The following is a 25,445-nucleotide window of genomic DNA, read 5'->3' as shown; positions in this document are numbered from 1 at the left end:
AAAAATGGGACTGGCCTTCAAAATTGTAAATGCAAATTTGCCCGATATGCCCCCTATTCCCGCATATCTGAGTAAATACCTCCAAAAGGTTAGCGACACCCACAGTCACAATACCAGAGGGAGCGTTAACAACAATTTGGTACCACCCACCCATAAAACAAACATGGGCAAATTCTCCTTCTACAGCACTGCCACCCAGGATTGGAATAGTCTAACTCCATCCCTCAAAAAATGTAGTTCGCTGGGCTCATTTAAAAGAGCCTTAAAAAATCACCTTTCAGTAGGCCAAAGGAGGAGGTAGTACCATTTTCCCGTTAGACAGCAGACCCCCCCCCTGTTCTTGTATATATATATATATATATATATATATATATATATTTTTTTTTTCCCCCTCCTTTTTATTTTTTTTGTTGTACATAGTGTTATTTTTTTTGCTGTTTATTTTGTAATGATATTTGAACTGTGGTGCCACTATATATGCCTATGAATTGAATACCAAGGCCCTCATTGGAAATAAGTCCGCAAGGACTTTTATGAACGGACCTGTTAGACAAAGTATTTTAAATGTAACTGTGCTGTTTTACATTTTTTGCCTAATAAAATATTCAATCAATATTCAATCAATTCTGAACTACTAAAGAACCACAAATGCAGGTTGTTTCTGAGAGTAACATTGTGTGCCTCATCGAATTGAGAATCGATTTGCCAAAGTGAAAGGGGCTCAATACTTTTACAAAAAGCATATTTTTCATTTTCTTAAAATGAGCTTTTTACCGCTCCTTTCTCTGAGTCTGTGCTTCACCAAACCCATTCCAATCCATTTTCTTTCTCCATATAACAAACAAGCCCATCATTGTAATAATGTACAATTTGCTATTGTCAATTTAACATTCACAGCTCTACTGGAATAAGGAACAAGAGAAGCACCACTGTGAAGTATGTGTCTGAGAGACAGCTACAGCAAGTTCCCTCCTCTACTTCCTCTAGCTGCTGGAAAACGGGAATTTAACTTGAAACCAATGAAGGTATAGTGACCCGTAAAACTGCCATTGTCCGAATCGAGCCTACAATAACACTCACTCCCAAATCCACACAGAGAGGTAGGCACACACACACACACACACACACACACACACACACACGTGCGTGCGTGCGTGCGTGCGTGTGTGTGCGTGTGTGTATATATATATATATACAGTATATATATATATATATATATATATATATATGTGTGTATATATATATATATATATATATATATATATATATATATATATATATATATATATATTGCATTTTCAGGATCACTGGTTCCCGAGGCAAAATGCAAGACTTGTTTTACACACGCTGGTAGTGTATGCTGTGTCAGGCTTTCTCAGCGTTACTGATATGATTGCCTCCTCCCTAGTCTCTACAGGGACGCATCAATTCCAAACCACTGTGGGGTCAGTTAACCGTCAGCTAATCACTATGTTCTAGTCAGACGACATGTCGTAGAGCTTAAATACTGGCCTCAGCAGCATGGGCTAATATCATCTCTGTCAGTCTTACTTCAACCCCTGATAGCGTCCCGCTCTCAGGGTCAGTTGAGCACAGCTAATGTGTGTTAAGGAGCTGTTTTGGATTCAAGTCATGAGCTCGTACAAGGTAGCAATAGAACATTGAGGGCTAAACGCAAAGGGGTGTATATCATTGCCAGAAATGTAAACCGGAGCTACCTACTGCATACACTTTGCTAAACAGAAGTTTGAATGCACATTTGTGGCCCGTTCCACAAGCTAATAAAAATAGGTTTGGTAAAAACTTTTTACCCATATCTTGGCCTGGTTTGAAGTAGGCCCAACACTGCAGCTGTGTGACACCGTGGCAAAAATCCTACCAGCAACATCTGTTTGTGATTTGCATATATTGTATGTCCTTGTCAAACTGAATCGAGTTTAAGTGAATGACTACTTTTCATTCAGCAAATCAGCGGTTAGCAGCAGCTGCTAACGTATGTCTGTTCGCTTACTGTCCGTTTGTATTGAGATAGTCAGGGTTTGTTTATGCATATACACATGCCTGACAGTCACATGTGCACGCACGCATGCACGCACGCACGCACGCACGCACGCACGCACGCACGCACGCGCACACACACACACACACACACACACACACACACACCTCGGGGCCTAATCAAAGTCTCCTCCTGTTTCATTGCCAGCTTCACCAGCTTTTACGGATGTGAACATTACCGCACCGCTGAGCAAATAATGGCCCTCCTGTTCTACGTCTTGGCTTGACAGGTTGATGACATCACACTGCTGCTGCCGAGGAGCCAGGAGGCCGTAAAACAGGTTATTTATATAAAACACACATTGTAATGGTTAAGCCTACGTTTGTTGAAGACGGCACATGCCTCTTATGAGCCTCAGTGGCGATAATAAAAGCACTGGCTGAACTGCAGCTACAGTATAGGATTCTTAATATCGCTGAGCCTTCAGCTGGCCTGACACGCCTCCTCCTTTTGTGAGTCCGGGATTGGCGCGTCTGTCACACAATAAAATCTGGAATGATAATTTATACCGTACGGGTCCATTTGGACACTTTCCGAGTTAAATCAACGTCCAGGATTTTACTGTGCAGTTGACAGGCAGGAGTGGACTGATGGTGGAAAAAATGTGCTCCTGTATCACTGACATCAGCCAGTCTTTCCCTTTCAACATCCTCTCCATGGCTCGCTTATTTCCCCTCTGCCCCCCTCTCTCCCCCCTGTGTATGGGTTATTCCTCCCAGCCTCTTCATCTGTCTCTCATCTGCTCCTCCACGTCACACACTACAATATCAGACCGAAAAAACAGAACACAGCATGGGAGGGTTTGTTTGTCAGTTTGTTTGGCCCAGTGGCTTGTCATAGCCACACTGTGCTAATTGGTGTCACGCAGTCTCCGAAGGGGGGGGGTCTCTCAGCACCGAGGAGGACGTCACTAATGTGTCGGTGCACCACAGGAATAAAGAAATTCGGCGAGCAAACGTTTGCTCCTTGGAGAAATGCAATTGCTCACGTTTAGCTGTGTTTATGAAGATTTCTTTCTTTTCTTTTCTTTTGTGGGGGGGGGGGTTGGGGGAGTTTAAAATGATGTGCACCGACCGACGTTACATTTCCAGTCTTACTTACCCCCAGGGTTAGTGTCGAAGTGTCCTCGAGCAAGACGCTGAACCCCTTTGCTCCCGATGAGCAGGTTGATGCCTTGCATGGTTTCCTCCGCCATCGGTGTATGGATGTGTGTGTGAATGGGTGAATGTAATGCACAATCTATGTAAAGCGCTTTGGATAAAAGCGCTTTATGAATGCACCATTTACCATTTACCCCCAAAACAGGCCAGGAGAATGATCAGAGACCTTGAATGTCCAGAATATCCTAAACCTCTATATCAGGTTAGAGAGAGGCAGGGAACGATGACGTCACTGTGTCGAATTTTGGACTTCCTGGTTTGTATGTGTTGGCTCTGGAGGACGTACGCCTCACCCCGCCAGGCATTGTCAAGGTGGTCAACAGCCCTTCAAAATAACATGCCCGCAAGGATCAGTCTTGGTCTCCTTGGTTGAAAGAAAATAAAGAGAGGCAAACAGTGTTTTTCTGCAGGAAATGGTAGCACGGACACAGAACAAATCGGGGAAACAGCCACTTTCAGAGGCTATCTAAAGGTTGTTGCTGCTCCGGTCGAGGAGGTTTCTCTATTTATGTGACAGATTCACATAAATGTGCTGTATAAATGGTGTCTGTTTTCACGTATAGTTTGTGTGTGTATGTTCACAATGCAAAAAAGTGTGCTTGTGAGAGTGAATACATCATGGTACATGATGTCCATGTTGTACGCTGATGTTGGCACTCAGCCGTCGTCTCCGTGGTTTTGCTCTTTTGTGGAAAGAGGGACCCCTGGGTCCATCACCTCCATTTCTGTCCGGGTGGTGATTATACCACCTGTCTCAACTTCTGCTGTTCACAGAAAAAGAACAGTGTGAACAAAGTGCAAGGAAAGACAATCTGTGTTGTTCCTTGTTTCATTTCCCCGTCTCCTGCTCTTCTGCTCTTTGCACTCATTCTCTCTCTCAGCAGGTAGAGAGGACACGGGTGACATCATCACCGCTCCCTATACCTGTCTCCCCACGAGCCCTGATTCAGCCCCACAGATTAGATTAAGCTCATATAGGCTGGCTGACTTGTCGTCCTTGAGTTATGCTGCGTAGGAAAATGGAGCCCACGTGGTCGCGGGGGTCAAAAAGGGGGAGGTTGGGGTGGAACTAAATTGCATTTTGGTCTGGATGGAGATGCATCCGAAATGAACCTGCGTAGGTCCCTCGACCTCGCCCTGGCACAACTCTGTGGCGATTCGTAGAACTGCTTTGTCTCCGTTTCTTTTAATGAAACTCATTGACCTCTTCATAGTCAACTTAAAACCTGTGATGTAAATCCTTATTTAAATCCTCATCTTTCTTATTTACGCATTTGACTGAGCTTATACATCCTTGCACGTCATGGCACACGTTCTGTGACCACCCTGTCCTCATTTCTTCTCATGCAAAACTTTTTCACATCTATGCTGGTCTTGTCCTTTTTCTTTCAACACCTTGTAGGCAGCTCTCTTTCTCCATGCCCCCCAAATATGCCCTTCTTCTGTTCTGACTCAATGCAGCTTCTTTGACTCTTACACATTTAGGATCTACATTTCTACCCAGAATGATTCTTCTTTTGAAAAATCAGACAAATCCATGCACATGTAGATTTTGTTTTTTTGCTCCCCCTGCCTTCTGAATGTATTGCAAGGTGAGGAATTTTTATGATCATTTATATACCTGTGTTCTCATTTCACCTTTGTAGATAAACACACACACACACACGCACGCACGCACGCACACACGCACGCACGCACGTACGCACGCTCACACGCACGCACGCACACGCACACGCACACACACACAAAAGGCTTGGGTGGTATCAAGTTATTTCGGTATACCAGGGTATTAAGAAATCCCTAGGGTATGATTTTCAATACCACCAAAAATACAGTCGCTCCTAGATATGGAATAAAATATTGCCACATATACGACTTCATCTTTAGATGACTTCTTCAGACTACTAATGCAGTTTATTAGCCTGACTTTTATTCAACTGCCACCACCACCCGCATATCATCTCTGTTCAGCCCACTGATGTGTCTGTATACGCCACGGCAAGTGTCATTGGTTCCTCCAGCAAGGTATGCTGAATCTATGGAAGAAGGGTGCTTATTTTCTATCTATTCATAATGCTATGGGCCATAAGTATTTAAAACCAGCAGACTCGTCTAAGTAGGCTACTTGCATATTAGACACACAGCATTGTAGGCTAGACAGTCTAGCTACTTCTATCACTAGCAGCTCAGCTTTATCCAGCCTTTTTTTGTTTTTTTGTTTGTTTGACTTTTCACCCTACTTGTGAAATGTCAGGAAGGTATGAAATGAAAAAATAGATAATGCCTAAGTCTCTCACAGACAGACACACACACACACACACACACACACACACACACACACACACACACACACACACACACACACACACACACACACACACACACACACACACACACACACACACACACACACACACACACGTGAACGCAAGCACACGTGAACGCAAGCACACACACACACACACACACACACACACACACACACACACACACATGCTCGCAGTTGGCTCAGAGGGTTCAAAGAATGTGCTCAGGAGCCACAGAGATGGTGAAACAGATGTGCTGCCGCTACTGTAGGCAGGATGAAAACAATGAGGTGCTAATGCAGGCTGCAGCACAGATACGGTAGTAAACGGTAGAAATGGTGCAGTAGAGCAGAGGTGTTTTACTCCACGTCTGAAGAGTGATCGTTGGATTTCATTACCTGGCACAGATTCACATGGTGCAGAGTGCAGACCCAGAAGACAACCATGCCTGAGGTTTTTTTTTCTCCTTATGAGTCCCATGCTTTTCTACGGTTCCCAATATCTATTCTCTGTCTTTTTTCTCTATTTTTCGCCATCATTGCTTTGGCAGACTTCCAACGGTGTGTGCTTAGAGCTTCTTTTTCATTGGTCTGCTGACTCTACAAACCACTTTACAGCATTCCTGTGCAGGCATCCTGCCCTCACTTCATCCCTTTATACAACACTGCACCTTGCCTCTCATAATGGCTGATACTTTCTTTGCAGAATCCCAAGAACATCCCCTCCTCCGTTATCATGTATATTCTATTCTATATATTCTCTAGTTGTACTTAAGCTCAGCAGTCTGATCGGTTTACCTTCCCTTAAAGGGTTAGTTCAGATTTTTTGAGTATTTTCTGTAGGAAATACTTACCATTAATGTAGTGGTTGCAAAGGTATTAATTGATTGCCCGAGTCCCGTGGTCAGAGTTATGGTCCGGTTCTGATAAATATGAAGTAGTTCCGGTAGATTAGTAGATTTGGTGGGGGCCGCTCATTAAAAATTAATTAATTAAAAAAACTAGCGTCATTGTCAAAGGGGAATCTGTACTGGGTGCTCTAAAACATAAATACATAATGAGGCAAAGACAACAATTCAGAATTCCAAGTATGAGAGATTTTACTCGAGTAAAAGGAGCAAACTTTACACAAAATCATCATGCAATGGAAATCCAGTTTGGCTAAAAGAACACACTGTAAGGTCACAGGTTTTATACCAGTGACTTCAAACAATTCAAAGACCTCCTCTCTCACATGGAACAATCACTCGGCTCATCCTCAGACTTGTTAATTTGTCACTTTAGCATGTGAAGTGAAACAAAAGAATGCAAATGTCTCTGTTAGAAGACAGGATGTCTAGCAGGCAACCAGTCCTGAAGCAAGGTGGAGCCAAGCAGGAGAACAGCTTATCACATTAGTTCATTTTAAATGTTTATCTTCAAATATCCTTGACATTTCCCCCATTTTAACATTTAAAAAACCCTTACACAACAATACTCATAGCATATCGCAGGAATAGGCGAAAAACCCATATTCAACTTCACAGGAAAATTCCTATCCAGCCCAGCTCAATTAGCCACGACCACCCTTCCGGCCAACAACATGTAGAAGTTCAACAAAACAAAAATGCACAGGGAGAAAGTCCATTCATGTACAGAAAAATACAGTTACAAAATACAGGTACAGATCATAAAAGAAATAAAGCTCCGAAAAGGTCCTTCTTCATGGCCTCAAAGTATCATAGTCCATTGTTCCACTAAATCTTGTTTCACCAAAGTGATAGCAATGTCATTCTCTTGCCGTTAATGGAATGGGCATCCACAAAAAGAGTGATGCCGTCAACTGTAGCAAAACTAATCATTGACAACGCCAGGATCCGGATGGCGAATGTCCTGCGGTGTCCTCTCAGAATCCTGCGTAGCTCCTCGTTCTTCCATCCTCCCGTTGTGAACACCAGGGCTGAAGACTCCATAGGATCCTTAGCAACACCATCATACGCCATTCTTGAAAACCTATTTCTACCATATAGAGCAGGTTTCGTTCAACTTCGACCCCTCTGTCACATGGTACTAATGTTTGTGTCCAGAATCACTGCACCGCGGCAGCCTACTCACGCACAAAATATATGACACAAAAAATAGTACCATGTGACAGAGGGGTCGAAATTGAACGAAACCTGCACTATATGGTAGAAATAGGTCAACAATACAAATGACGCTAGTTTTTTAAATTAATTAATTTTTAATGAGCGGCCCCCACCAAATCTACTAATCTACCGGAACTACTTCATATTTATCAGAACCGGACCATAACTCTGACCACGGGACTCGGGCAATCAATTAATACATTTGCAACTATTTCATTAATGGTAAGTATTTCCTACAGGAAATACTCAAAAAATCTGAACTAACCCTTTAAGCCTCATTTATTCTTCATCGGTGTTGCTTGCCAGAAATAACAGATTTACAAGCAGAAAACTGCGATGCATAGCGTAGAGTTATTTGCTTGTAGATCGGTAATTTGTGGCGTGCGGTGAAGTATGAATTAGGCTTTACTGCCCCAATGTCAATATTTCATTATGTTCTCTAAACAGTGGATAGACACACGGGGACATAATCATACACGCAGACAGGCGCAGGGTCATCTACAACGTATGTTTATGTGTGAGTCAAAGGCAAATTGTAAACAGCTCTCTAAAGGCCGCGTCTGCTGCACAGCATCTACAGTATGATGTCATCCTGTGTTTGGCTGCGGCCAGAAGCTCGGCATTCGGCTCATACAAGCAGCTCAGAGGGCTGACGCTCGCAGCGAGGCAGAACGTACGTCCAAAAAAAGGCAATGCCATACTGGCCGTGGCATCAGTATTCCGGAGCATAACATCATTAAACTAAGAACTGTGACTACCAGAGCAAAGAATTGAGTTAACTCAGACAGTCAGCTTTCATCTAAACTCATTAAGTTACAGCTCATTCCTTCTGGGCTCACAGCCTCACACAACAACTGGTGTCTCTGTCTGTCTGTCTGTCTGTCTGTCTGTCTGTCTGTCTGTCTGTCACACACACACACACACACACACACACGCACACGCACACGCACACCCACCCACACACACACACACACACACACACACACACACGCCGTAACAACAGCAGTAAACTGCAGTATTGGCTCTGCGAAGAAGACAGGTCCTGTCTGGTGCTGCTGATCACTTATGAGCTGATGATGGCTCAGAGGACGGCAGCCTGTGTTTAACTCAGTGACTCACTGTCAACAGTGTTAAATGGCTGAGACATGGAGCCCGGCATGGCTGCCGCCAGGGACACGGCCAGGAAGCAGGCTGGATGGTAGGGAGGCTGGGGTACTTGTGGGGGAGCAGGGAGGAAATGAACTTTAACATGTTGGCCTGCTGCTGCTCTGCCTTAGAAGGCTCTGTTTGAGAAAGGGCTTGTTTACGTCGCAGGGCCAAGGAGTCATTCAGAGACCACTTCACAGTTACTCACAGCTCTGTTTCTCTCTCTCTCTCTCTCTCTCTCTCTCTCTCTCTCATATACACACTGTCCACTCTATGATGCTAAACCCAGCCAAAGCGTTCAGGCTTACGACAAACACGCTTTGTTTACAGTGTAGTTTATGCAGGTGTCCCTAGAAATGAAAGATTATGCATATGTACACTTGCGCGCATGCACACACACACACACACACACACACACACACACACACACACACACACACACACACACACACACACACACACACACACACACACACACACACACACACACACACACACAAATATATGATTTGAGCAAACTCAAATCATATACGGTTGCCATTGTGAATTTAAATGAAAACATTATGCTAACATCGGTTCACAATGTTTACCGATCCAATATCCTACAGTATAGGCCTACTTCATATTCTGTGCTTGTTTTCATGTCATTTTGTATCTGCTCAACTTTCCTTAACCAGGGTGATGCTCATTGGGAATGCACGCACCTCGGGTACGCAATATACCCGCTGTACCCTTTGAGTATCTGTTGCACCCACTTCACCTGTTGTCAGAGTACCCATTGTAACCATTGTCAGAGTAGTATCCAATATCATAGTGGAGGCTATGACATCAGTACTATGACGTCATATTGATGACATTAAGGGATCGCCATATGATGGACAAAAAATGACACAGACGGACAGAGACAGATAAGAGATAAGTGGATGTATGTGTCTTTTTTTGTTTTGTTGATCGATTGGACTCCGGTTCTTGAGATTATGTGGGAGACAGACAGACACGCAGACAGACAGACAGACAGACAGACAGACAGACAGACAGACAGGAAGGAATTGTGTGCATTTATAGACAAATACTAGGGATGCACCGATATGGAAATTAAGCTAAAAACAATTTAGCTGATACCGATATTTGTTTATTTAGTTTTTGGTGTTATTATTTCCCCCTTTTGTGCCAGGGAAACAATTAATATTAGAAATAACTGTTCAGAATCTGCAGAAACACACACTTTTTTGGGCCGATACCGATGTTGACCGATAGTGGCAAATATCGGCCGATACCAATATGCGGCCGATATATCGGTGCATCCCTAACAAATACTCTTAAAGCAAAAGGAAAGGCATGCCTCAATCACATACAACCATTCCCGTTTTCCTCTTTGTCTCAGGTTATCAATATATGAGTTGAGTAATATGCAAACAGTTCCTGAGGCAGTGTGGGTAGTGTAGTCCCCAGTGTGTCTGTCTTAGTGTAGGTCTGGCCTTGTGCCCCCCGGCGGGGTGCTAAAGGGATTGGACATGCTCAGCTAATGCTATTAGTGCTGCAGCTAGGGATTACTGGCTCAAAAGGAGAGGCGAAAGGGGCATGAAAAGTGAAATATCAGTGTGTCAGGGTGTATGTGCTTGTGCACAGTAGAATACTGAGTGTTCATTTAACTCTGAGAGTGTACACATGGACCTGAAACTTGTACGCTCTCAGAGCTAAATGAACACTGAGGAGTTTATAGTGTGTGCTACAGGAATTTGCGCGTGTGTGTGTGTGTGTGTGTGTGTGTGTGTGTGTGTGTGTGTGTGTGTGTGTGTGTGTGTGTGTGTGTGTGTGTGTGTGTGTGTGTGTGTGTGTGTGTGTGTGTGTGTGTGTGTGTGTGTGTGTGTGTGTGAGAGAGTGAGAGAGGCACACAAGCTAATTTCTGCAAATAAAAATACCTAAGTCATCTGCACTAATGCAAAGCTTAAAGTGTTGTTGGTGCTGTTTTTATTTCATTTGGCTGTTACTGCACTCCTGGGGGTTGGAGTTAATTAGTCTATTAGGCAGGCCAGGCACCTCTCAGAACTACAGCCTTATTTTTAGCAAGAAGAGAGAGAGACAGAGATACAGCGATTACTCTTTTCCAAGAAGACCAGAGTTTGAAATCGAGACGGGAATAGAGGGACGAGCCATCTGACCTTTTCCAATGTCATAGCGACCCATTATGAAATTTCACAACATCGTGACACAGCGAAAACATTGCCAAAAGCAAAAACTAATTTCAAATAGACTGAGGAGAGGCCATAATATATAGCTTTATATTATAATAGTATTGCATTTTAATATTTAATACTATTTAATATAATTGCTGCATTTATAGTTAAGTCTAACATTTCCAACTATATGCATGCATACCACTGTAAGTTCTTTGGGGTGGCGTGAGTGATACTACTAGGCTCTGAGGAGCCCTGTGCAGTGAGAAGTAGCGATACTGTATACTGTATATATACCGTACAGTATCCCATCAGAGACGCTGCTTGAGATCAATACAGGATAGGAAAATGAGAATCATCCTCTTTGGCTAAAATACTGTGTACAATCCAGCCCTGAGACAAGTCATATCCTCTCCTGACACCATCATAGAATGTGCGGGTGTCAGCAGTTTTTCTTTGCTTCTCGCAGGAGAAGCTAAAGCACTTTCTTGTCCAGGCTAAGGTGCCGGTGGCTTTATTTTATGACCACTTTTAGAGAGCAGGTCGAAGTGAGATAAAGAATAGTGTAATGTATGGCCAGTGGTGGACAAAGTACTGTATATACTCAAATGAATACTCAAGTGTTCAAAAGTACAAACTACGAAGTACATTTTCTTTTTAATATCAGTGCATTGCTGTATTGAAATATTATTGAAATACACACAATGCATTTGTTTCTTTGCATGCCTGAGCCAATAATTTGATGACCGGCGGACTCAATTGAGTCTCCTACTGACCGATGACCCGGTCATCGAATTATTGGTTGAAAAACATGAAAAAACATGAAAGACATGAATTCAAGGCTTCATGGGGTGTGTAATTAATAGAAAATAAGCCATTTTTTTGGGTGAGCTACTCCTTTAAGTGTTTAATTCATAATATATGTTTGTTGGGTAAGTTTGGGTCCCAAGAGTCCCTTCCTAGAAATGTAGTGGAGTCAAAAATACAATATTTCGATTTGAAATGGAGCGGAGTGAAAGTCACGTCCTTGCAAAAAAGAGGAGAAAAAGAGGACAACAAAATGTACTCAAGTACAGTACTAATTAAATGTACTTACTGTAGTTACTGTCCACCGCTGTGTATGGCACACACTGTACTTGGCACAAAAATGTACTCAAGTACAGTGCTGATTAAATGTACTTAGTTACTGTCCACCACTGTGTATGGCACACACTGCTAATAATATGAAGTAGTCCTGCTGTCTAGGACTTCCCTCGCATGCCCTGCAGGTTGAGCTGCTCCATGGATTATGGACCCAGAACCATCTAGTAGAGGAGGGCACAGCACAGTATACTCAGCGGAGGAAATATTACTAATGGTGAAATGTTATGCACTGTACAGCCAAGCCATCCATCATTTCAAATAACATGATGTTATGAATGTGAGTACCCTTCCCCAGTTTCTCCCAGGGATACTATGTCATGTTTTGTTTTTGTCCATTGATTCAAACACTAAACCTGGCTTTAAAATGGTCTGTAGTCTGCTGTGTGTGATCTTTTGAAGTTCGTTGCGGCAATTTATTATTCCCAGGCGTGGTTTTCAGACCATAGAAATTGAAGGATTAGGTTCTAGGATTGTATACATCTTGGTATCACTTCACCACTTCGTCTTTAATCATCAGTGCTTGAGTGTGTGTGTGTGTGTGTGTGTGTGTGTGTGTGTGTGTGTGTGTGTGTGTGTGTGTGTGTGTGTGTGCGTGTGCGTGCGTGCGCGTGCGTGTGGGCGTGTGTGTGTGTGTGTGTGCGTTCGTTCGTGGCTGAGTGCGTTGCTGCGTGCGTGCGTGGTTGCGTGCGTGCGTGCTTGCGCGCGTGCGTGTGTCTCTGTCCAAGACTCCAAGCACATCTTTCTTGCTAATTGCCAAAATAAAGGGTCTATAAACGGTCAAGGCAGGTTTAGAATACATAGCTACGTTGGATCCACAAGGTTAGAATAACTCGGCTCTAAACTCCTATACACATCTCCAACTTGAACAAAGTGCAATCTAATCATTTGTACCAGTTACAGTAGGTGCTGTAACTGATTGCTACTGTGTCTTTTGAGATACTTGAGATATGTCTCTTTGTCTAAGCACAAGATCTTTTACCCCAAGATATTGCATATCGGCTTTGCTTATCGCCTACTTGTGGTGAGTGGAGAGATATATCCATATTCTTATGAATATTTCCAATACAACTATTACCAAGGGCTATCTGCAGCATCTCCTTCACGATGATTCATGCAGTGTGTGTGTGTGTGTGTGTGTGTGTGTGTGTGTGTGTGTGTGTGTGTGTGTGTGTGTGTGTGTGTGTGTGTGTGTGTGTGTGTGTGTGTGTGTGTGTGTGTGTGTGTGTGTGTGTGTGTGTGTGTGTGTGTGTGTGTGTGTGCGTGCGTGCGTGCGTGCGTGCGTGCGTGCGTGCGTGCGTGCGCTCGTGCGCTCGTGTATGCTTGCCTGTATACATGAGATTTTCGTGTTAAAGACCTCCTGTAGGTAGGGTCAGGTGTATGGATCAGAATGCATAGCAAACTGTACTAACCAGAGAATCAACATCTACATTAAAAAGCCCCGGGCTTACAGTGAACTCAATTATGCAGAAAGCAAATCGTTGCTGTCTGGCAGAAACATTGTATGTCAATGATTCAACTTTTTATGTGTTTTTTTTTCTTTTTCCCCCGTAAATGAATGCCCTACTTCATCATTCAAGAGCGTCACACAAAAGTGGTGAAAATAGCCAATAATCTCACAATGCGATGTTACAGTTTGTAGATTTTGGACATACTGTACAAGGTTTCCACCCATCAGCAACGATAGCATCTTCTCTCTTCTCTATCATCTGCTTGTGGGTTTCCCGGGTTCACCATTGGGATTGCATTGCTTCACATTCAGTGTATTCAGTGTATGGTGGAAGTTGTAATGCATGTGCACAAACTCTGGCTTATCCGTGAGCACAGCGCGTTAAGCTGCACTCTGACTGCACCCCTTGGAGGACTCCCCTCCTACACACATGAGGTTGCAGCAGCATTGCAGCTTTCTACTCGGACACTGGCTGAGAAGATTTCTTCAAAATGTCTTTGACATTCCCTGTTTTATACATGAGTAGCAGTCTCCCGTGGAACGGTCAGACAAGCTGTGTGGAGTCAGTTGATCGATCTCACAGTTATAGGGAAAGGGTCTTATACCAGGTTGGCAAGTTTGAGGTAACTGCTGCTAACTCTTTTTCTTTATTATAAAATTTTTATCCCACAATTCTGTAACCCATTTTTCACCCAGTGCCAATGCCTAACTAAGCATGTTATCCCGGGCGCTACTCTCCCTCTGTCAGCCTGGGGAGAGCCCCGAACTGAGCTCATGCTTCCTTCAACGCATGAGGAGTGAGCAGGCCAACTGCTGCTAACTTGACCAAATAAGGAATCACTATGCTGGGTTTTCTTTCCTCACTTACTTTATGTTTTGTAATATGTTTTTCAAAGTTATTGCCACAGAAGTGCCGGTTGGCCCTGTCCTTTAATGGTTAAAAGTAAAAGCGAACCAACGATAAGTGTTCTAGTATCTTGCAGTCACAGTCCTTGCCTGACATTCAAAGTTTAGCCTGGCTGTCATGTTGCGTTATGTACAGTTTGAAATGCTATTCAGACTACATGGGCTAGGTGTTGAGGATGTATTTGCATGTGTGGATTATTTAGTAACAGAAAGTTGGTCTAATATTAGTGGTTTGGCATGTAAAGGCATTTGTTCTTGACATGCCAACCCCAGAGTTTGTGTGAAAGCATATTTTCAGAAAAGTGGTCACAGGTTATTGAGGTTAATAGTTGTTAGTTATTCACGTTATTCTTGGTGAATGGCATGGTTGTACAATGCTATGCTATTGTTATTAGTCTGTGGCCTCTTGCCAAATTTGAAAAGATTGCAAGAAAGAAAGAAAGAATGAAAGAAAGAAAGAAAGAAAGAAAGAAAGAGAAAGAAAATCCCTTTTTATTACATAGTCTCACACGCACACACGTTTGGCACTGCTCATTCTTTAGCATAATGACTTGTTTGTTCCGTCGTGATAGATAATTTGTTGTATCACTGCTATGATAAGCAGACCATGGAATATTGGCATTTAACGAGACTAATATGGCACAGGTCATAAACCGTCTCAGAGACTAAAGTAATATTTCCTGAGTTTGTGTTAATAGGACGATGCTGCAGATAGTGTCAACGGTACAATGCATACGGGGGGATACTGGGCCTCATTCACCAACCGTTCTTAAGAGAACATTTCTTCTTAGACCCACTTAGGATAAGATTTTGGATACACCAATGTTTTCTTAGCTGTGATCTGTTGTTAGGTAAGAACAGAATCTAAGCACACTGAAGAGCTCTCTTAGGGTGGCCTTTGAGTTCTTAAGTGTGACATGTTTGCAAATTAACCATTTCTTCTGTTTTCTCAGTTCTACAATTGTATAATATAGGATTTAAATTACAATAATATTTTTTATCATATCTTTAGAGCAGTGGTTCTCAAAGTGTGGGGTCTGGGACCACACTTTATTTTAAAATAGCCAATCTACAAGGTCTAGAACAGACTAGGCTGCACTAGCGCTCCTGTTTTCGTGTATAGAGGGGCGGGTGTATAGACGAATCCACAGACACGCTGCCTGTAGGCAGCCATAGCTGCGGTGTCAACGCTCCTACACCGTGACACCGCAGCTATGGCCGCCTACAGGCAGCTACAGGCAGCTACAGGCAGCTACAGGCAGCGCGTCTGTGGATTCGTCTATAGAGGCGCGGAGAGATTGCGCCTGATCCCATTGGTCCCCGCCCCGTTAACACAACATTACGAGCGACGCCCACTGCACTCTGGTTGGTTGGGGAACCGACGCGCTCCTTGCAGGCTTTTATTTTTTTTAGCAAAACTAAACAATAAAAGCCTGGAGATCGAGGCTAGGAACAGACGGATTCTAATGGAGCATGACGTCTCCTCTTACTCATCCCCTGCTTTCTCTGAGATACGGACAAGCAGGGATCTGTTTAAAAATAAATTAGCAAATATTGTTTACCTGTCAGGTGCCCTGTTGGCTCAGATTTAACTCAACCTGCCACTCAAAACTCTACTGTTGCTTGTTAACATTCACACTTGTGATTATATTTTACATACAAATTAGATGCTCTTTGTAAAATACATATTATTGCTGTCGGGGTGGAAACCTTGTACGTAAAAAACAGTTTATTTTTTATTATTATAATCTTTAAAATTGGAATAGTGAAAATAGCCGATCTACAAGCTTGTGAGCTTGTAGATCTGCTACCTTCACTACTTTTTTGCGACACTGACTTTTGTATTGTATGCAATTAAGGCATTGATTTACAAAAACATAAAATGTTACTATGGAGACACAAGGTTTTTCTGCCCGACAACAATGCCTCATTCAGCAACCGTTCTTAAGAGGACATTTCTTCTTAGACCCACTCTCCTAAATCTCAACAGTTTTCGGAAAAACGTATGTTTCTATATCAGTGGTGTTCAATCTTTTTCATGTCAAGGACCCCCAAAATTATATGTATTTGGCCGCGGACCCCCATCAAAATATTTTGTTCCAGGGACCCCCCAGAAGTAACGATTTGAGTTAAAAATGTACGCTTTAAAAAATATATATATTCAAAGATTTGCACACATTTTCACAATTTTTCTAAAATAGCAGATCTACAAGCTCGTAGCGCGGCACTCGGTGCCACGCTATGAGCTTGTATATCTGCTATTTTTGAATAGCCCAAAGTGTAAAATAATGCTTTTTAGCTCAAATCTAAAAATGACACAGTTCCAGGTCTTAATGGGTTAAGACATTTTTAAGATTTTGGTATACTCCAATGTTTTCTTAGCTCTGATCTGCTCTTAGGTAAGAACAGAATCTGAAGAGCACTCTTAGGGTGTCCTTTGAGTTCTTAAGTGTGATATGTTTGTGCAAATGAACTGTTTCTTCTGTTTTCTCAATTCTACAATTGTATAATAAGATAGGATTTAAATTACAATGATATTTTTTATCATATATTTAGAGCAGTGGTTCTCAAAGTGTGGTCTGGGGACCCCCAGGGGTCCACAGCAAACGAGGAGCAGTTTAGCCATTTTAACCCTATTTATACTTTGTTTGAAAATAGCCGATCTACAAGCTCACAACGCGTCCCATTACTGCCCATTTTGAGCTAATAGATCGGCTATTTGCGATATTTTCAGATGGGGGTCTGCAGAATGCTTGTCAATTTGGGGGTCCTTGACATGAAAATGTTTGAGAACCAATGCTTTAGAGTTTTCAACGGGCCTGAAAATTACAATCCAACCTAAACAGACCGGGTTGAGTTGCCCAAGATTTCTGTTCTGACATTTCTGGCACCTGTGTACAACTACAATTTCATCGCCCCATGCTTTCAAACATGCATGTGAATAAAACATCGACAGGTCCTGAACAATAGGCTCTGTATGCAATACACAAGATACCCCAATGTAGTGTACTCTAAAAAGCAACCCTAATTGAGCACAAGTCTGCAAGGGCAGCATTAATTACAGGAGAGCTCCACCACCCTCATTATGCATAAGGCTAATCAATGGCCATTGCGCAATGGGAGCTGCAATGGCGTAAATGAACGGTTTCTGTGAAATGTGTGTGTGCGTGTTTCTGTGTGCGTGCGTGTGTTTCTGTGTGCATGCGTGTGTTTGTGAGCTGTGTGGGGCTGGTTAGTCCTAATATATGTGATGAATAGATGTGGTACATAGAGCCTGTGGACACCTGCTATTACCATTAGCTCCCAGGGCGTGGACTAATCACCCTGGTCCTCTAATGTGAACAGGTTATTCAGTGTCCCTAACACTCAAGGACCCTTCATTGCATGGAGCTCCACACTGCACCTTTATCTTCCGTGCCAATGAATAAATATAGATGAGGGCTTGATTGTGGATCGCCATCTCCACTGCAGTGTGAAGAACTTATCGCCATCACCTGTTGCCTTCACCCTCTATTTGGACCCTACTTGTCTCGCAGTAGCCAAATGAAGAGATAGATATCTAATATTTTGGGCGCTAATGACAATTCTCTGACCAATCAGTCTGCAGTGTTCTCACTTCAGCATTGGTTTTGCTTCAGCTTACTTGGAATCTCAACAGAGGTGATACCAAAAACAGTACTAGGTACCAGATAATAGGTATTACTTTTGCCTGATGGAAAACCAAAAAAAGCCAAGTTGAGCCGGTCGGTACCATGAATTGGAAAATATGTGTGTGTTTATCAGCAAATTCTAGGGTTGAGCCGAATGGCTCGGAGCTCCAAAGAGTTGCATTCGATTACGATTTGGCCTCATTCCGATGGCTTTTAGTCTATTTAGTAATGTTTTAATTGTTTTATTTGTACCACACTCAGTATTACATGAAATCGGAGTTTATGCAATTAGCCTGAATACGCCTGCACATTACTGTGAAGGCAGACAGGGCTGGGTCCGTGCACACAGGGCTACTGACTAGAAGCAAACACAGCCATCATTTAAAAGCACAAGGACAAATGGAGGACACCTTCAACGTCGCTATATGACAAAATGCTCCGCTAGCCACACAAACTGTAGGAACTAGGAAGGTTTTTCAACATGAATTTAATTATTTTCTAACTTGAGATATAAAAGAATTGACCCTTAGGTCAGTTAGGGGTCAATTATTTTATATCTCATGCTAGAAAAGAATTAAATGTGTCTTGCTTGGACACCTCGACACATAGCCAAGGCCTGGTTTGGTTCCATGTTTTACTATGTTCTATTGGGTCCGTATCTGGTCCCACTCTATTTTCCACGAGTACTGAGAATGTTTATAATTGTGTAATACCTGAGTGGAGCCAAGAAGTCCCGTGATCAGGGCTATTATCAGGAGGGAAATGCATGAGGTGCTGTGTAACCTGCGTGATGATTAAGCTGACCTACTCTAGGGAGGAAAAAGTTGAGCTGTGTGCCAGAGTTGCATCAGAGCGGAGGTGGTGCAATGATGGATCTCACTGTTATATGAGTATTTGTTTTTTTTTAAAGGGAATGGGTCCTTTTCAAAACAAATGCACATATAACACAGTTAAATCCGTGACAAAAGGTTTTCTTTGTAAATTAATTTACATTCCATTTGAAGAGCCATACACCTACTGTACGTAGGGGTAGTCATGCACGATAAGTATTGGCCCGATATTCATCGGTAATCACAGATAATATAATATTAGCTCCGATAATATATATATTTTTGTCAGCTGTGATCTGGATGGACTCTCTTGGTCACACACCGTTGTATGGAGAACTATAGCACTCTCTCGGTCACACACCGTTGTGCTGGAGACCTATAGCACTCTCGGTCACACACTGTTGTACTGGAGAACTATAGCACTATCTCGGTCTCACACACACACACACACACACACACACACACACACACACACACACACACACACACACACACACACACACACACACACACACTCGGCCAGAGTTCATTCATTAGTTTTGATTTAGTGTTTCAATTTGTTTTCAGTTAGTTTTATGAGTGCATCTACACTAATCATGTCATTGTCAATGGAAACCTCACGGAATGGTTCCCTGTGGAATCTCGTGTACGCCAGGGATGTATCATCTCCCCCATATTCTTCCTGATCGCCATTGACTGGACCATGCGAAAGTCCATCTCAGACAAGCCCAGAGGCATCCAGTGGACTCTCTTCACCACCAATCACACCCACCTGCAAGAAAAGACAGTAGGACTGACAGATTCGCTAAACAGATCGGTCTGAACATGAACATCTCCAAAACCCAAGTGATGAACTCAACACCACATGCACCAATCACGGTGGATGGTAACTCTCTCGACTATGTTGAGCAGTTCACATATCTGGGAAGTCTTCTCAGTAAGGACAATGCGTGCAGCAGGGACATCAGTATAAGGCTCAGGAAAGCTCGCAGCACATTTGCAAGCCTCCAGAGCATCTGCAAATATAAGCAGTACAGCCTAAAAACCAAGATCCAACTGTATAACAGCAACTTAAGTCAGTTTTGCTGTATGGCTCAGAATCCTGGCGAGTGGTTGAGAGTGACATGAAAAAGTTAAATTCATTCCACAATGGGTGTCTCCGGAAGATAAGTCGCATCTTTTGACCATGACAAGATCTCAAACGAGGTCAAAAAAAGTAACAAAATGACAAACCGTCGCAATGTGGTGCTGGAAATCAAACACAGACGTCTCAGATGGCTCGGACATGTCCTCCGATTGGATCAGAACCACATTCCTAAAGTAGCCTTGAGATGGACCCCAACCGGAAAGAGGAAACAAGGGAGGCCAAAAACAACCTGGCGAAGAACTGTAATCTCAGAACTGAAGATGGCAAAACCTAACATGGGGCGAGGCACAACATGCTGCACAGGATAGGACCAGATGGAAGCAGATAGTCGCAGCCTTATGTTCCACAGGGAGTGAAGAGGATTAAGTAAGGATCTACACTAATCTAAACTGTGTTAGTCTTAGGAGTTGACACGTTTTTAGTTTAGCTTAGTTTAGTTTAGCTTATTTAGTAAAAACACAATTACAAAACAACGCATTGGGACTTTAGGTACTCTAGATGTTGGGGCCGCTATGGGGCCCTCACACCTACAGTACATCCCATCTGTCTGTGTCCCCTTTGTGTCCATATATGGAGATGTCTGTTTCTGTTATCCATGGTAACAGCAAGCCCTCCGTCTTCCACACTTTCTCACATCGCAACCTTTCCTAAGACATATCCAGTCATCGGCGGTTTTGAAACAAAATTAAGTTTCTCTCTCACTACAGCTACCTTTAGTCCACTGCGTTGTTGTTTGGAACGTGGAAGGACCCCTTGCCGGCAAAAAAAGTTTTCTGCAGAAACCGCGGCTAAAACCATGATCCGCGCATCTCTAATGCCCATATATTGGAATACTCATATATGGGCATATTGGTTGGATCAGCGGTTCTGGACAACTGGATATCCAAACAACTCGGCGGCGGGCACCGCACTCCCTCGAGTTCTTGCCGCTGCGCTCGCCGAATTTGAAGTCGTATGCCCATATATGGGCATGCCCCCTTTTGTGGCTATAATATGGAGCTGACTGATTTGTTTGCGGCTGATGCCATGACGACACATTGAGGTTAAACAACACACTCCATATTTGGGCGTAGCTGCATTTGGAACTCCTTATATGGTTATGGCTGAGTCAGAATGATCCGCCCGCCGACCGGTCCGCCCGCCGACCGGTCCACCCACCGACCGGTCCGCCCTCCCATTAGCCATTGTTAACATAGGATCAGGGGCGTCACTACCGTCACGCAGACAACGCGGTTGCGTTGGGGCCCATGACGTTAGGGGCACCTCCCCAACCCAAAAAAAAATATATATATATAAAAAAAAAAAAAGAATATATGTATATATATATATATATATATATATATATATATATATATATATATATATATATATAAATTTAAAAAAAAAACTGGGCGGGCCCCTTAACATTGTAATTGTTAACCGTTGTTTATGTACCCGAAATCCGCCACAAACCGCTTGCACGCGCTTGCACGCGCTTGCACGCGCTTGCACGCGCTTGCACGCGCTTGCACAAACCGCTTGCACAAACCGCTTGCACAAACCGCTTGCACGCGCGTTCATGAGGGCCCGCTGTGACCACCTCGCGTCGGGCCTACTGTTGCCTCGTTACGCGAATGCATAGAATACTGTATGAACTACGGTCATCTGTCCTTCGGTGGATTCTTCTTTATGCGTCTCATGTGGTACTGTCCTCTGGCCACAGGTGCTTTGTGGTGAAGAACATCTTGCTTAGCTCCTCTATGGTTGGTCCTGTTTTTTTCTTCAGCACCTTCTTACTGGTCGTGAGTCTCCGCTGGGTTATCTACTGGGTCTGGTTGCTCAATGGGCTGTGTAAGGTCGTAAGGGGATGATAGCACACTATGGTTTTCCCTCAGATGTCACACCTAGTTCTACTTTACAGGTGACATCTTCCAATGAAGAAACACTGAGGGTTGACTTTTGAAAAGTTAGACATGTTTGCCCATGCCGTAGTTGTGTTATATTAGAAAATCTTGTAAACAGATTCTTTAGCCTGCACAAATGACCCAACGCCATTGTAAAAAAAAACTACTAAGGAAGAAGGACTGTTGTCCCAAACCCGCCGCAGTGGTGTCCGATTAGAACTTAAACCGAGATATGTAACCTGTGTGGTTCGGATGCTGGTTCAAGGCAACTATTGGACCAATCCAAAGGAGTGTGAGGCCACACACCCCGGCTTGCACAGTAGAAGATGAACTCTATTGAGATTTTGACTTGCCCTTATATGGATGATATCATATGTCATACGTCATGACATCATAGTACTGACGATACAGTCTGGCCTGGACTCCACATAGGCATGTCTCACACAGAACTCCATATATGGTCATAAAAGGGATACAGACTTCTCTATACTACACTACCCTATCATACTCTACATTACACTATCTCATAGTACTATACTACTACTCCACTGCCCCCTACACTATACCACCATACAATATCCATAATCAATACCCCGCCACCCCTCTTGGCTTCCAAAGATCACTGATGAATTCATCAGCATTCCCATCAGTAATTATTTTATTCAGTGTCCATCATCCATCGCCTCCACCGTTCCCGTGGCTGCCGAAATGGACCGTGGTGGGAGACATATGTGTAGGTTAGTTGATCGACCATGGTCCCCCGTAACGCTGATGGCGCTGCAGAATCACAGCATGCAGGGTTCGATTTGCTGGGCTGGATGAGGGGGGAAATCCTTGGCTCTGCTTTTGATTTCCTCCCTCTGGTCATTAATTTGTATCGCCAGTGGGGATGTTTTTTTCGGTTTGTGAAACGAAGAAGTATATAGGGCTTAAGTGGTTGAGAAAATGTCCACCCTTCTTTCTTTCTTTTTTTAAAATTGAACCCTGACGGTATGGAGCGTGGAGAGTGTAGGTTTAGCATGCAGCATGTAATGTTTCATCAACCTGGGGATGGTGAAGATCCTTGGAGAGTCCAATAGATGAATGTAGAGGAGGGAGGGAGAGTGAGAGAGAGAGAGAGAGAGAGAGAGTGAGGAATAAAGAGGTAGAGCAAGGAAGAGGGATGCATGAAGCCTGGAGAGAGGGAGGGTAGAAGTGAAGGATTGAAGGATGAAGAGGGAGGGATTGAGGGAGGGACAGCCAATGGGAGGGCTGCTGATTGACAGGGCCTGAAGGACAGACATGGTCTTCCACCCACTCTGTCGCCATGGGAAACGCTGCAGGTGATATCTTTTTTTTTGTATCTGTCTCACTCTCATCCTCCCTCTCTCTCACGGCTTGATGACTCTGTGAGTTCCTTTTAGCCTAATTAATACAGTATCACAAAATAACAGCGATAGCAACAGCTTCTGGCGAGGTTATTCACTCTGAAAACTAAAATGAATCTGTTCTGTCTGGTTCCAGGAACCGTAACCAACCTACACACACAAGCACACACGCCTCGTGCATACCGTACGTGCACACACACACACAAAAAGCACACAATTACTCTCTCCGTCTCATCAAGCACGTCCCTCTTGTTATCTCAGGAGACAGAAGCAACAGTTAGAGATCACATGACTCAAAGAGGACCCTTTCTCATTTCGCTGGCACCTGTTAAGCCAAAGTGAACATTCAATTGGAGACGTAGAGGACTGTGAAGCGAATGCAGATTAGAAAATACCCCCCCCCTCACTTTTTTATAGTCAATGCACAGCGAAGAGCGCGACGAGGGATAGAAGGGAGATATTGAGGGGGGTGAGAGCGAGATGTAGGGGGGGGGGAAAGGGAGGGAGGCTGTTGCTACGGAAACCTCAGCCGCGGTGGTCGTCATCACAAGGCTGTTTCTGCATACTGTGCGCGTGTGTCAGTAGAATGTGTGCTCAGTCTCCTCTCTCCAGACAGGAGGAGAGGGACATCCCCCCCATCAATGTGCTAACTGAGAGAGAGAGAGAGAGAGGGGGGAGAGAGAGAGAGAGAGAGAGAGAGAGAGAGAGAGAGAGAGAGAGAGAGAGAGAGAGAGAGAGAGAGAGAGAGAGAGAGAGAGAGAGACAGAGAGAGAGAGAAGCAGAGAGAGAGAGAGAGAGAGAGAGAGAGAGACAGACAGACTGAAGCCCCATAATGCACTGCACGGTGCAGGGCTGGAGTCGTGCAGATTCATCAGTTCTTGTTCGGAGGGTTGTGTGCGAGCAGACACACACACACACAGACATAACGCTCGTGCAAGAGAGAGACATAGTCTAACAGGCAGGTAAGGTTGCATTTCTGTATGTTTGTCTGTATGGGTAGTTGGGGAGCATGTTGTTCTGTACCGTAGCCTCTGTTTCTCCCTCTGTGGAACTCATCGCCACAAACAAGAGGGGCTATCATTAAGATTTGTATTGATATTCTGATTCCGACAACTTCCCCGCCTGTTGCTAGTGGTTGCTGGCTATATTTCTCACATGCAGGCTAACACAAGTCTGGGTTTTCCTGGAATCTTTTATTTTCAGTGGCATTTGTAACAGCTGTTTATTAATTCCTTGCCAGATACTTGTGTAAGAGACCATAGCTCATTTGTGTCTTTTTGTACTGTTCTATATACTGTACGCAGTACACTGCTCATACAGTAGCTGTATCAGTTGGTCATTTGAGTTTGCGCATGCTGTCAAATATACCCTGGGTCAGTTAGTTTGCATTTTGTTACATGTTGCACATTATGTAAAACAAATGTCAAAGCACTCATTGTATTTCCTCAAAGTTGGTATAAAAATGGACGTTTCCGCATCAAAGGAAATCATAATACTTCCATGATAATTTATTTGTTTTGACATTCAAATTCACAGGGCCTGATATAAAGCATCACTTACTGACGGTGGTGAAAGTTGATTGGCTGTCTAAAAGAGAACCCCTCCAGTACTGGTCATTTTGTGGTTTAACTGTTGTGACCGTATCTAGTGCACCACAGACACATAGACTGCCAAGCACGATTGCAACAGCTTTGGGCAGGGCCTCCTAAACTTTTTTTTAGCCTGGGACTCAAATGGGACATTTTCTTCCTCTATCCTGGTGCCCAGTGCCCACAGTCTACACTGGAGACCGAGTTGAACCCATTGTCAGACAAATTAGGGATTATGGTTCATTTTTAGGACACTCAAAGATGCTTAAATGTCTATTAAACAGGACTAATCACACTTATTTAACAAATCATTGAATTAAACTGAACTTAAAATCAGCCTTTATTTTCTCCCTTTTCTTTTTTGTCAATTCCCCCATGTATATGGTTCCTGTCACTGCTAAGTAAGCTACTGTTTGTTGGTCTTGGGGAGGGTGTGGACAACCAGTAAAGTAACTAAGTACATTCATTCAAGTACTGTACTTAAAGGTTTCATGACGTTCAGTTTTACCA

General features: G+C 43.5%; 1 protein-coding gene across 2 annotated transcripts in view; it reads left to right on the top strand.

The window, feature by feature from the left end:
* The first annotated feature begins 1,008 nt into the window (after positions 1 to 1,008).
* LOC308084975 (muscleblind-like protein 1) overlaps positions 1,009 to 25,445 on the top strand; it is a 107,508-nt gene continuing 83,071 nt past the window's right edge. The window contains exons 1-2 of one of the 2 annotated variants that reach the window (XM_080427981.1): positions 1,009 to 1,025; positions 2,207 to 2,339. The gene's annotated coding sequence lies outside the window, so the exon portion shown is untranslated. Of the gene's footprint in view, positions 1,026 to 2,206; positions 2,340 to 24,247; positions 24,309 to 25,445 lie in introns of those variants that run through there. The other variant, XM_080427982.1, reaches the window with a different exon arrangement.

The sequence above is a fragment of the Gymnoscopelus braueri genome (genome assembly GCF_963280865.1).
Source record: "Gymnoscopelus braueri genome assembly, chromosome: 5".
NCBI lineage: Eukaryota > Metazoa > Chordata > Actinopteri > Myctophiformes > Myctophidae > Gymnoscopelus > Gymnoscopelus braueri.
The sequence above is the reverse complement of the archived record's forward strand: the minus strand, read 5'-3'. Positions and strand labels throughout refer to the sequence as shown.